Consider the following 14,372-nt stretch of genomic DNA (forward strand, 5'->3'; position numbering starts at 1 on the left):
AAGAGTCAATAATCAAAGAAGTTGAGTCCCGTGCTGTGCGTCAGGTGCAGAAGCTGGGTTAAAAAAATAGACACATGAGTGCTGCCAGCATTGCTTTAGATGTTGCAGAAGCGGAAGGTCAGCTTGGTAGTGCTCAGACCATACGTCGCACACTGCAACAAGTCGGTTTGCATGGCTGTTGTCCCAGAAGGAAGCCTCTTCTGAAGCTGGCTCACAAGAAAGCCTGCAAACAGTTTGCTGAAAGCAACCTGTCCAAGAGCATGAATTACTGGAATCATGTCCTGTGGTCTGATGAGACTAAGATTAACTTGTTTGGTTCAGATGGTGTCCAGAATGTGTGGCAATGCCCTGGTGAGGAGTACCAAGAAAAATTGTGTCTTGCCTACAGTCAAGCATGGTGGTGGTAGCATCATGGTTTGGGGCTGCATGAGTGCTGCTGGTACTGCGGAGCTGTGCTTCATTGAGGGAAACATGGATTCCAATATGTACTGTGACATTATGGAGTGGAAGAGGGTTCCAGCAACAACCTGTGCAGCTCTGGTGAATTCCATGGCCAGGAGGATTAAGGCAGTGCTAGATAATGGTGCTCACACAAAATATTGACACTTTGGACACAGTTTTGAGATGTTCACTTAGGGTTTACTCACTTTTGTTGCCAGCTATTTTGACAATAATGGCTGTATGTTGAGTTATATTCAGAGGACAGTAAATATACACTGCTATACAAGCAGCACAATGACTAATCTAAAATATATCCAAGTTTCATTTCTATAGTATTGTCACTTGAGAAGACATACTAAAATGTTTGCTGAAATGTGAGGGGTGTACTCACTTTTGTGAGATACTGTATTCATGCTTGCACTGCTTCCGAAATATATTCCTTTTATATGTTCCTATTATTCTGCTTAACTTTTTTTGTGTTGCACAAAAGAACAAAAATCATACCGGTTTAGAAAGGGATGAGGGTGAGTAGATTATGACAGAATTTTCATTCCCTATCAGTCAGTCACGTTCAAGGTTACGCTGATGACTGATGTTATGGGGTCTCACTTGGGAGCCCAGTGACCTTCTGGTAGTAAGAAAATGGGCTAATGAAAATGGCGAGTAATATTTGCATGACAAGCCACTCCCCCGGACATACGGCTATTTAAGATGGTCGGAAACTCACTCATTCAGCTCATTCAACATTCAGGTTGTTTTTACAGCACTACCTTCACTTGAGAGGAGATCTATGGTTGGAGATAAGCTGCATTCAGTTGTGTTTTTGCCCCATGATTGCACAGTGCAGCGATCTCACCCCTGGGTGCTTCAATAGAAATAAGCAGTTTCCCTAAAAGAGCAAAGCACGGGTATATTTTTCAAGATGGCATTTCACCTGTGTGTTTCTGGATGTGGTAGCTTTCTGTCCCTGTCTGTTCTCACTGTGGGAACATGACATTGTGATGTTAAGATTGAGACTCCAATACCTTGATAAAGGTGGAGTCCCCTCCGTTCTTCCCCGTGCTGGTCTCTCTGCACCACAGAGAACCAATTCGGTTAATAGGCAGGATGATCTGCGGATTATAGTGGGAGCTCTCCTACCGGGCCAGTTCCAATGGGCTTCCCACGCCTCCCACACAGGCTGTGAAGCTTTCTGATGAGTCTGCGGGTCCTTCGCATGGAGGAATTTGCCCAGAAGTTCTCTGCATTACAGAAGCAGACGGAGGCGATCAAGCACACCTTACCCCACCAGGATTCTGCTAGTACCAGACCGCCGAGGGCTGCCCATGCACCTGCCCGCCACCAAGGGCGTCTCCCTGTGGCGTCTACATCTGATCCTGTGTGGCCCAAGCAGCAGGCAACATCTAGGCTGCAACTTCGAGCAACCCGCAGGAAGGCGACGCATCTCAGCCGCCGTTTAACCCTCCAAGCAGTTGTCAAAGCAACATCCGTGAGACAGGTGACCCAGAGATGGAGGGAACTACTGTTTTCCAGGAGGAGGGCTCAGTGGAGAATCTTTTGTTTTTGAAAAAAGTTTATTTCTGTTCTGCCGAAATTTCAATAAAAGATGCTTCCTCAATCTCTGGGTCACATGAGGTGCAATGTGAGAGGAAATGCGACACACATCCTCACGTGCGTTCACCCTCAACATTGGTTTGCAGCAATCAGCCTGAAGAACTCGTACTTCCATGTTTCGATTTTGCCTCGACACAGACCGTTCCTACTGTTTGCTTTCGAGGGTCGGGCATACCAATACAAGGTCCTCCCATTCGGGCTGTTCCTGTCTCCCTGCATTTTTACAAAGGTCACAGAGGCTTCCTTTGCCCCACCAAGGGAAGTGGGCATTCGGTCAATATGATGGTGCATCTCACAAACGAGCGAGCTCAGTCAGTGCTGAACTCTCTAAATTAATTCAAGAACAGGACAGCGGTTCCACTGAAACAATTTCAGAGGCTCCTGGGGCATATGACATCCACAGTTGTAAGACTTATGAGACTGCTTGAGCACTGGCTACATGGCATGGCCCTTCAGCACATCACATCGGTGATCATCACACCGGTCTGTCAAGTAAAGTCAAGTCACATTTATGTATATAGCGCTTTTTAAAATACAGATAGTTTCAAAGCAGCTTTACAGAGATAAATAGCGTTTCAGTGATGTTTCATTTTTGTTCTAAAAAAGTTATTAATTTAGATTTAGTTAATTTATATATATATATATATATATATATATATATATATACTGTGTATATATATATATATATATATATATATATATATATATATATATATATATATATATATATATATACATGAGTGCCCTTAGAACAAGTGTCCAGGCACGTTGTTGTCACGACAGATGCCTCAAGAATAGGCTTGGGTGCCGTATGCAACGAGCACGCCGCCTTGGGCTCCTGGACAGGACCTCGACTGCAGTGGCATATTAACTGTCTCGAGTTACTAGCTGTACTGCTGGCCCTGTGCTGGTTTCGACTGTTGCTGCAGGACAAGCACATATTGGTCCGAGCGGTGCCCTTGAGCCATTACAATCAACCAAGCTTAAGATCCCTGTCCCTTAAGACAGTGCTCGTGTCCATTAAGAGGGTGGGGGACCTGCAGGCATTTTCGATCACTCCGAGCATCCTTTGGCAGTCAGACGCAGCAGAGGCGTCCAATGCCAGGCCCAGCACTTGAGATGCATGTCCGGTTGGTCAGCCCCTGTGCTGGGCTAGATGTCCCTATATTGTGATTTCCTCTTGGGAACTGTGGGAAGAATCCCACATGTGTATTCTTCCATGGTCTGGTTTCCCTGTCTGCAAACCAGTGTCTTTCCCTGGGCAGATTCTGAGATTCAGATTCCCAGAACCGAGATGTTTTTTACTATAGTCCACATTTATTTCAGAATCTTCCTGTGACTAAAGATTACTTTCTTTTTTGCACTTTACTTTTGAGATAAAATAGATTTAATTAATTAAATTGGGACTACACAAACATTGATGTATTGTTCTAATTTATTGCTGTGAAGCTGCTTTGATACAGCCTGTGTTGTGAAAAGCGCTATATGAATAAACTTGACTTGACTTGACTTGACAACAACTATAACATCAGAATATCATCAACCACAAATACATTTAGTCATTTATATATATATATACATACACACACACACACACACACACACACACACACACACACACACACACACATATATATATACATATACATATACACACACACATATATATATATATATATATATATATATATATATATATACACACACACACACACACACACACACACATATATATATATATATATATATATATATATATATATATATATATATATATATACGTGTCTTTCGGTTCAGTACACGTGTACCGACGAATACAGAGTTGTAGCCCATTAACTACTTTTAACCACCATTAACTGCCAATAATCGCAATAAGCTCTGTGTTTTGTTACTTTCGATAATAAACAAAGTCTCATCTCTCAAAAATGTTTCCATTTTATCACAAAATTCAAACAATGAATGCAATTTTGATGTTCTTTGATGTGGTGTGACAGATCACTGTATAGATTCCTCAGTTCAAACTGCAGCACGGAGCGCAAGATAACGCAGTAACCCCTACTCTTTAATGCTAGTTACAAAATAAACATGAATGAACATTTGAAGGTATGTTGAAATATACAGTACAACTTACTGAAAGGTACCTTATGTAATCGCTCAATCAGTGTTTCAACCGGGGAAAGACGTCAATAAAACAGCTTGTAAACAATATGTCACGTAGCATCTACATTTATCTCAGGCAGTGTCCACAGCATGTTAGTTCGCTAGAGAAATTAACTCTTTCACTATATGCACTATATTAGCCTATGTATTGATTATATTTTACTTAAAGGGATAGTTCACTTTGAAATTAAATTTTGGTATGTTTTAGCTTACCTCAAGGGCATCCAAGATGTAGGTGTCTTTTTTTCCGCAGTAGTTTCAATTTTGATATTTTTATCAAGCGCCGGGACGTGATCTCGGATGTGTACAAGAGGTAAAAACGATATAAATACTGTTCGTTTTCTCACACAAACCGCTCGTTTCGTGTCGTAGGCCATCAATGTGTACTTACGATGGGGAATTGTGTAATTTGGACTTCACTGTGCATGCTCTTTGAGATAGTGACCATAGACCTGCATTATATGACTGACAGACAAGAACGGTTTGACCTAAAAATATCAAAATTGAAACTACTGCGGAAAAAAAGACACCTACATCTTGGATGCCCTTGAGGTAAGCTAAAACATACCAAAATTTTATTTCAAAGTGAACTATCCCTTTAAACTGTCTTGATTATTTAATGCATGTTTAAATAAATCTGTCATGAAAACAAGTTATGATGGCCACTGTGTAAATGAATATATTTTAACATCATTTTATAACTAGATTTAGAAGTTAATGCAAAAACTGCCTTGTATACAATTTACATGTTTGCATAAAATTTTTATGTGAGTGCTGATTATAATATCTAAAAATAAATAGCAACTAAATTTAATAGTTTGGGCTCTGTTGTTAATTATAACCTTTAATATTATAGAAATGTGTAAGTAAGGGCTTATTTATATATACTTTAAAGCATTAGCAGAGATAGATTTTTTATCTTTAAGAAAAAAAAAAACTATATATATATATATATATATATATATATATATATATATATATGCCATATATTATGCCATATGGCATATCATATAATGGCACATAAAACATTATAGTTTATTTGTGTTATTCTCCACCTTTGTAAAATGTCTGGGGAAAAAATCAGTTGTGGCACAATCAAGCAAAACGCCTTTGCTTTTGAAGACACAGAGCTGCAGTGGGAAAATTAGTATTTTTTTTTTTTTTGCCTTAAATTCTTTGCATTGATCATGGGGTTTTAATTGTAGCAACACATTATAGAGAGGGAAGGAGAATGTCTAATCCAGCGGGGCCTCAGACATAACGTAAAAAAAGATGGGATTAATTTCAGAGACCTGACCATAGCCAAACATTAAAGACACTCCCTCACTTCAGAAAACCATCCATTATTAAAAATGAATGAATATTTCATGAATGGTTGAATATAATTAGCTATAATGGCTTACTACAACATTTAACACTTGCATCTATGTTGCTACAGAAATCATTATAATGATATAATATGGCCATTAAAATCCAACTTAAATCAAAATAGCCATTAAAAAATGTAATAGAATGAAAGCCTCATGCCTTCTGAAACTGGTGTGGTATGGTATGGTATGGTATGGTATGGTAAATTAAGATAAATAAATGTATTACAATCGCAATATAAATTAGTGCGCATGTCTAAAGAAGAACAATGACAGTCGCCTTGGTTTTAGTGTAAAAAGAGCTTAAATATTATGTGGTTTTTCACTAAAACAGTTTGAAGGAAAATAATCAGCGAGCTGAATGCACCTTTATCTTATATTCTTGGTGCTTTATTAAGCCTTAAAGTAAATCACAATGTACTGCCATTGTACTGCATTAACCCAACTGGTTTGGAGAAAGCAAAAAAAAAAAAAAACACATGACAAGACCATCCATGACATTACAATCTAATCCACCATAAACTAGGCATTACAAGGACATGAAGCTAAAGAAGATTATAGTGATTTTTAAAAACCTCTCATCTTTTTTTTTTCCTGCTAAACATATAGTTCAGTTGATTCTACATAATCACATAAAAACAGCACACAAACCAAGTGACTGACAAGAACAAGATAGTCAAATCTGAAATTCCTCCCATCCAAAAAATCACAATAAGCTTTGTTACTTTTTATATGAAACAGTCTCATATTTTAAATTCTATCCATTTTATTTATGAAATTCAAACAATATACCTTATTCACAGCAGTGCCATCTTTGATTTTTAACCGGAATGAAAGTGGCTGTGAGGGATAGACATACATCTCTTCGGTGAGCTGTATGTTTATTTATTTGTTTTCAATGTCTTTATTCTTAGTATCAATATTTATATTCAATATCTTTACTAGAAATTTCTGTAGACAAAAAACTTCAGACAACATGAGCTGTTAAAAATTATAAGTGATCTAAGAGCTTATAGCTTTTTACAGCGGATGACATTGAAAAAACGTTAAGTTTATCCTTCACAGTCTCACTTCCATACATGTCATGGCGCTGCTTTGAATTAGGTCTATAAATACTGTTTTGGCACTCTGTAATGTGGCATATCAGATCGCTGTTCAGATCAAGCGAAGCAGTAGCACAAAGCACATGTGAACGGATCACCTCTTCCGCTTTATTACTAGCTATAGTGAGAAATAAAAATGAATGAACATCAGAATCCATATCATGTCTCATGTAATTGCGCAGTGATTCAACTGCGGAAAGACGTCAATAAAACAGCTTGTAAACAATGTCACGTAATGTTACATTTACCTCAGAAAAGCCATTCAATGACCATGGTGATAAACTCGTTAGTCTGCTAGAAAAAGGAACTCTAGAGAGGTGCATTTTGCTAAATATATACACCATATTACCTATTTATTATATATATATATATTTTTTTTTTACTGTTCTTCAATATTTAATGTATGTTTGATCTATATTGTTTGATAAATTCATAAAATTATGAGTCACCAATAAAAAAAAAAAATGGAGTAGAAACATAATTATGTAATTATAAAGTTAGTATTATAACCTTATCATTTAAACTTCCTTAAGTGTAATTTAAGTGTTTGTATACAAACTAATTGTATACAAACAACTGACTTCCTGTATAGTTTACAGCATTAGTTTTGAGAGATTTTTTTTCCTTGAGAAAATTTGCCATGTGCTGTACCTGATCGGAATCTAATCGAAAGCTTATAAATCGAAATTGAATCGAAAATCAATACCCAGGCCTAGTATGTATACCCACCCAGAATGACCCTTACCACCTGGTAATGAGTAATTTATAAGACTCCAAGTGGCGCTCAAGCACCTGCCCTTTTTGAATTTTATATTTTAGTTTGTATTTAAATTTGGCCCATGGCATCAGTTCTCAATTAAGTGTGTGTGTGTGTGTGTGTGTGTGTGTGTGTGTGTGTCACATGTCTGTCTGTTTCTGGACCTTCTGTGTTCATTGTGTTCAGGTTCCCGCCACTCATTGTTTGCATGATCACCAACCGCATTAGTTAATTTAGTTCAGCTGTGTCTGTGTGTATATATATATATATATATATATTTGTGTGTGTGTGTGTGTGTGTACGTGTGTGTGTATTTTGTCAATTTTAAATCGCAATTTTAACCAGAAAAATTTAAAATTTATTCCCAAAATTGTGCAGCCCTATAGTTTCTCTTGATATCAGCATGCTCACAGTTGTTAAGGTTTTTTTTTTTTTTTTTTTACAGTGACCAGATGCCACTGATGAGTCCTTCTGATTTAAACATGCACATCAGTCTCTGTACATGAACATGGTAAAATGAAAAATCAAACACCTTGGAAATGACAGGTATGTACTATGTTTCAGGAATGGCACAAAGGTGTGTGACTGTTCAAGTCTCTGTCTTTAGATCAGTGTGTTCAATAACATGCTTTTTTTGTCCTTTATTGTGTATCTTTAGATTATGTTGTGTTTTTAAATCTCTCCTCATTCTTTGTGCAAGGTTCCTCATAATGATAGGGCCTGATAGCACCTGATAGGGCCATAATGGGAGGGTCTTTGTCTTTCTCAGATGTGAAACACATCAATATTCATGATGATTCACACCTCCTTGCATAAAGCTTTCTTACACAAAACATGTCTTACAAATTTTAAATCAATATATTGTTTTATCTGAATGAGTACGCAGGATGATTTTCACATAGTTTTGAAGCAAATATTCTAAGCTATGTGATACAATTTTCAAAAGTCTTGTGAAGAAATAATCAGTATGGGTTTCATGACCTTATTTCAGTGATTTTTTTTTTTTTCACAAACCACGCATAAACGTCATTATCTCAAAACTACAAACTTTTACATACATGCTGCTGACATACAGATGGTACTCAACCAGAATGCCTATTATCGCCGCGCCAGCCACCGCGGCAAAACTACCGCGGCAAAAATAAACCAGTCGCATTTCAAAGTCATTCGCGAAATGACCGCCAGGTGGCGCAAAGGGATATTGTGCAAAACAGCAGCAATTGCTGCATTTTTTTTTCAATTGCCTTAAGTGGGGTTAATGTCAATTTACAGTAAGGATGAAATACTACAACTATGGTAAACAGAATAGAACATTTTATAAGGCCAGAAAAATAGAATAACAAATTAAAAATAGAGACGATAACGAAACCTATATTTCATATTGTAGACCTAGACGTCGGTGGGCGACAAGCCTTTTCCCCAGGGAGCAGTGCGATAAAACACACACACACACACACACACACACACACACACACACACACACACACACACACACACACACACACACACACACACACACACACACACACACACACACACACACACACACACACACACACACACACACACACACACACACACACACACACACACACACACACAAAAACAAATTTAATACCAAAAATAACAAACAAAAGTAAATTATGTGTAATGAAGCTGATTATTTGTACTATTCTATAGAGGAATGAGACGAATGAAAAGTGCTTCTCGCTCGTGTGAGCAAACACACATTGGAACGTTTGGGCTTTTCGCAACGAGTGAAGTCATGGCCGAGTGGTAGAACTTACGTTTCGATCATTAAGAAGACACGGGTTCAAATCCCGAACCAACTTGGACTACTGTAATTTTTATATTAGCCTAATAATGCATTTTATAGACTATTACTGATGCATAGAGATTTGTCTAGTTCTAAAACTCACCATAGTTACACCATAATTTTTTGCTTATATTTATAAAATAAAATTACCATGCATTTCCATTTTACACTAAGGAACAAATATTATACAATGACTTTACATCTGTAGCCTATAATAATTCCAATCGTAATTTCAAAAGCAGTTCTGTTATATATATATATATATATATATATATATATATATATATATATATATATATATATATATATTAGGGCTGTCAATCGATTAAAATTTTTAATCGATTAATCGCGTGATTGTCATGAGTTAACTCGTGATTAATCGCACATTTTTTATTTGTTCTAAATGTACCTTAAATTAATACTTTTCAAGTTTGTAATACTCTAATCAACGTGGGCATGGATAAATATGGATGCTTTATGCAAATGTATGTTTATTATTGAAACCATAGTCAACATAGAGCATGAAGACGAGACATGTTTCAAAGGTCATAGATGTTTTTCAAAGAACTTGTTCATGTCTATTAGACACATGTAGAAAGAACAAAGAAATACCAGGTTCCCATTCTCTTTCTTTGCACTGAGCAATTAACACAAACATGTTTAGATTTTTGCATGACAGGGCAGCTCTTCTGAAAATGCTAAATGTACATTTATTATTAGGCTACATTATAGTTTGTCTCTCCCATTTTGATGAAGCTAAATTCTCAATAAAACTGTTTTCATTGGTATATTTTACTGTTTCTGTTGTCAAACAACGGAATGAATATGAAATGGTGACTGAAACGCGACCCATTAAGACATAACCAGCTCTCCGTTCCAAGATGTTAATCTGCACAAAAATCCTGATAATCGAGCCGTCGTCTGATGAAATCAAATACACATAAGATAAACACAATATCTGTTTTGCGATTTCGGCTATACTTGCATGTAAAATTAGAGAAGCAACATCATATCTGTGTTTAACTGAATTAAAGCGCTGCTCCTCTCTCCAGCGCGAGACGCAGAGAGAGAGCGAGAGAAAGAGGCGCGCGCGCGCGTGCTGGGAGAGCAGTAGCCTACCGGCGGTACCGGTAGATTCTCAGAAACTAAATAAGGTTTGGGCGCTTTGTTGAAGGGAAAAAATCGCTAAATGGGTCTGCAATGTCGCTAAGTTGGCAACACTGTGTATCTCCATTTCTCCAACTAGGTTTTGGGCCACGCCCACGGGTCAAACAGAAAATACGCGCTGCGTTAATCGAGCGTTAAAAAAAATAGTGCCGTTAATATTATTAATATTCGGCAAAAACTATCGGCAAAAATAGTGCCGATAATATATTTATTAGGGGCTGTCAAAGTTAGCGCGTTAATAACGCGTTAACGCAAAATCATATTAACGGCACTATTTTTTTTAACACTCGATCTAACGCAGCGCGTATTTTCTGTTTGACCCCCATCAGACGACGGCTCGATTATCAGGATTTTTGTGCAGATTAACATCTTGGAAGGGAGAGCTGGTTATGTCTTAATGGGTCGCGTTTCAGTCACCATTTCATATTCATTCCGTTGTTTGACAACAAAAACAGTAAAATATACCAATGAAAACAGTTTTATTGAGAATTTAGCTTCATCGAAATGGGCACAGAGAGAGACAAACTATAATGTAGCCTAATAATAAATAATAAATGTACATTTAGCATTTTCAGAAGAGCTGCCCTGTCATGCAAAAATCTAAACATGTTTGTGTTAATTGCTCAGTGCAAAGAAAGAGAAGTAATGGGAACCTGGTATTTCTTTGTTTTTTGTACATGTGTCTAATAGACATGAACAAGTTCTTTGAAAAACATCTATGACCTTTGAAACATGTCTCGTCTTCATGCTCTATGTTGACTATGGTTTCAATAATAAACATACATTTGCATAAAGCATCCATATTTATCCATGCCCACGTTGATTAGAGTATTACAAACTTGAAAAGTATAAATTTAAGGTACATTTAGAACAAATAAAAAATGTGCGATTAATCACGAGTTAACTCGTGACAATCATGCGATTAATTGATTACAATTTGTAATCGATTGACAGCCCTAATATATATATATATATATATATTGCTATTTCACCAATAAACCATATAAAATATATAAAAGATAAAAGATATGCAACAGGCGCGTTTAAACTACAAACAATAAAATCAGAACCAGTATTCTGTTACGTTCATGGTTCCAGTGGCCGTAATGCATGCGTGGCTTTTCAAAATGTCACAAAGCGGTTTGAGATTGTTTTGAACGAAATATTGAAGTTTATAATTTAGTGTTTTGGCATAGCAAGACGAGTGGCGCTATGCATTGTTCTAAAGCCAGGTTTTATTCTGGCATGTTGAAGTGTTCAACAAACGCAGCGGCGTGTTCATTTGGATTTATTTTACTCTTAACGGCTAAAATAACTTAATAGGCTACTCTGTATTTTTTCGGTCACACAGATAAGAGTAGAGTAGCCTACATCGTTCAAAACTGTAAACTTTTATTCATATTAGGCTAACAACAAGTTTGTCTGTCGTCTCTGTCTCCGTGAACTGCGCATCACAAAAGTGAACCGAACGCCACTTGCCTCAGCTCAGTCACGATACGAAATTAATCGGCTATGTCTAAAGCCTGATTATGAAATCCATATGAAACCGAGAAGTACAGAAGATCTACTCAAACATGTTTAGCTATCATGTGAGCTCTTCCCAATGAGGAAAGGACAAGGAAATGGTGAAAATCTTGCTCTAATTAAATCAGGCTAAATCGCCCTGAATTAAAATTCAGATCAAATAAATGTATTTGTCAATGTTGCGATATTGTTTCATTTAAGTTCATAATTATTCTATAAATGTTATTTTAAAATAAAGCACTGTGGTTCGAGATTTATTTGAATAAAAAAATAAAAAATAAAAAACTTTATTCACAAATAGCACCCTGGTTGTAAGGATTCAAAGATCCCTGTGGAATTTAATATTGAGTTGAACATTTTGTTCATGACAACAAATGAACATGCATTTGAAGATTGTATTAAGTTTTGCTTGGAAAAAGCTGGCCCAAACTGAAGTACCATTATAACTCTTCAGTTATTGAAATAATTAAATATTTAGTAATAAACATATGACAGACATATATTACTACATAGCCTAAATTATTTAATTCCTTCATTATCAACACTTTAATAGCCTATTGCTAATGTCTAGAATAGCGATTTAAGTGTGAATTGCAAAATCTTTGTTTTGGTGTCTCAAACTAGCCTGTGGGGGGTTTGGAGAAGGAAGTATTGCTTTATCGTGGGGGTGCAGGACAATAGGTGTGTTAATGTTCTGTCTTTCATATGGAGAGTGACAGATAGCCAGCCTGATGAGCAGGCAAAGGCAAAATTCTTTTAAGGATAAATCTCAAAATCTACAAAAGTCCATATGTAGGCCCTATATCTTATTAAATTATAAATATTGTAGTTTTATTGATTGTATTTGAAGGCTTTCCACACACAATTTCAATTTAGCAGATACAGAGCTCTTTAATTCGCGATCAACCTAGCAAGGCATGCTGTGTCTTTGAAGCAACGAAGGCTATTTTTCTTACAGTTTTTTCTTTCGTGATTTGTGTGGATGACACGCAGTGGCATATACAGTATTATCAGCTGTATGGTGTGTTTTCACCCTGAAATGTTTAATTAATAGGGAGACAAAAGAAACTTACTAAAATGAGATCCAGCGCGAGAAAGAGGCAAAGAAAAACGCCTGTTCTTAATTTATGTTGCTTTGAACTATTTTCGTTTTGTACCGTTTTAATTTTTTAACTTAGCTGCAATTTCGTTGGCATTACAAATGTAAATTGTCGCAAGAATAAGATTCTGTGTTTCTTATTTTGCATCGCAAAGGGAATAAACTCTAAACTCGATGCAACCCTGTTTTAAATAAATAAACTGTCCCGACACTTTATTTAAACATTGAAATGTGTTTTTTTGGGAGTGTTCTTTTACTTTTTTTCTTTTTGTGTGTGTGTGTGTGTGTGTGTGTGTGTGTGTGTGTGTGTGTGTGTGTGTGTGTGTGTGTGGGTGTGTGTGTGTGTGAAAGCAATAGCCTACTGTAGGCTATTGAAAGTCTTTTTCTGATTTGCTCGATCTGTTTTGAAAAATGCCTTCCGTTGCTATTGCCGGGTATCACTGTCAGTCATTTCAATTTCGTGATTGATTCACAAAACAATAATTTAGCAGATTAAAGACGAGCTTCATCATCTTCATTTTCTGGTGCGATCGGCTGACAATTTTCCTTAATAAGTTTTGTCGTCTGTGCAGCGGCTCAAATGGAATGTAGCAAATTTATGTTGTAATGTACAATTGATAATTAAACAAAACTCTTGACTTTAATAAACAGTTACATATTTAAGCATCAAGAACGGTAAAACATAAAACACTGTCGGTTACTCTGAGATTCGATCTTGGATCGGTTGAAGCTCCGCGAGGCTCATGTTGATGCGTTGACCACAGAGCTATCTTCTGAATGCAGTCAAGTTAACGTCTATGCTCTTGCAAAGCCTTGTTGATGTAGCCTAATATTTTTCATTATTAAATGTATTCAATTTAATTTCAGTAAATTTCAGTATTGTGATTAATTCGTTAAATGTTTCATTTGAATTGATCTGCTACCAGCTTTCAATCGCTCTCAATGAGCTGCTGCGCAGCGGCAGATTTACGCAATAGAGAGAATAAACTGACACTTTGCAAGGTCTGTGATTGTAGCGCCTCTTAGCGGTAAGAGGTTGCAAATACACACCCGCAATTTACCGCCACAGGACGGTTTGCGCTAAATACAGTGTAATCAGACTTTAGCCATGAAAATGTCACAAGTAACAGAAATAAGCACAAATGAGTATGTCAAAACACCTCCAGAACCCAGAAAACACATCAGACCCCAGAGGGTTAATGAAAGTGTAATTAGAGCCTCCTCTCATTTTGGAGAGTCTGCTCCTCAGAGCTCCACATAAATAGTATTATTTTTACTAGGTCTCCCTTCATTTTAGAGAGTCAAGTTTGTTGAGGCCTCCGCT

The 14,372-nt window shown here is 36.8% G+C and overlaps 1 protein-coding gene across 2 annotated transcripts in view; it reads right to left on the minus strand.

Annotated features, from left to right (window-relative positions):
- The window catches only part of prkcaa (protein kinase C, alpha, a), a 253,891-nt gene that overhangs the window by 112,382 nt on the left and 127,137 nt on the right, over positions 1-14,372 (minus strand). The window lies entirely within an intron of this gene.

Source organism: Scardinius erythrophthalmus (assembly GCF_964197995.2).
Source record: "Scardinius erythrophthalmus genome assembly, chromosome: 12".
NCBI lineage: Eukaryota > Metazoa > Chordata > Actinopteri > Cypriniformes > Leuciscidae > Scardinius > Scardinius erythrophthalmus.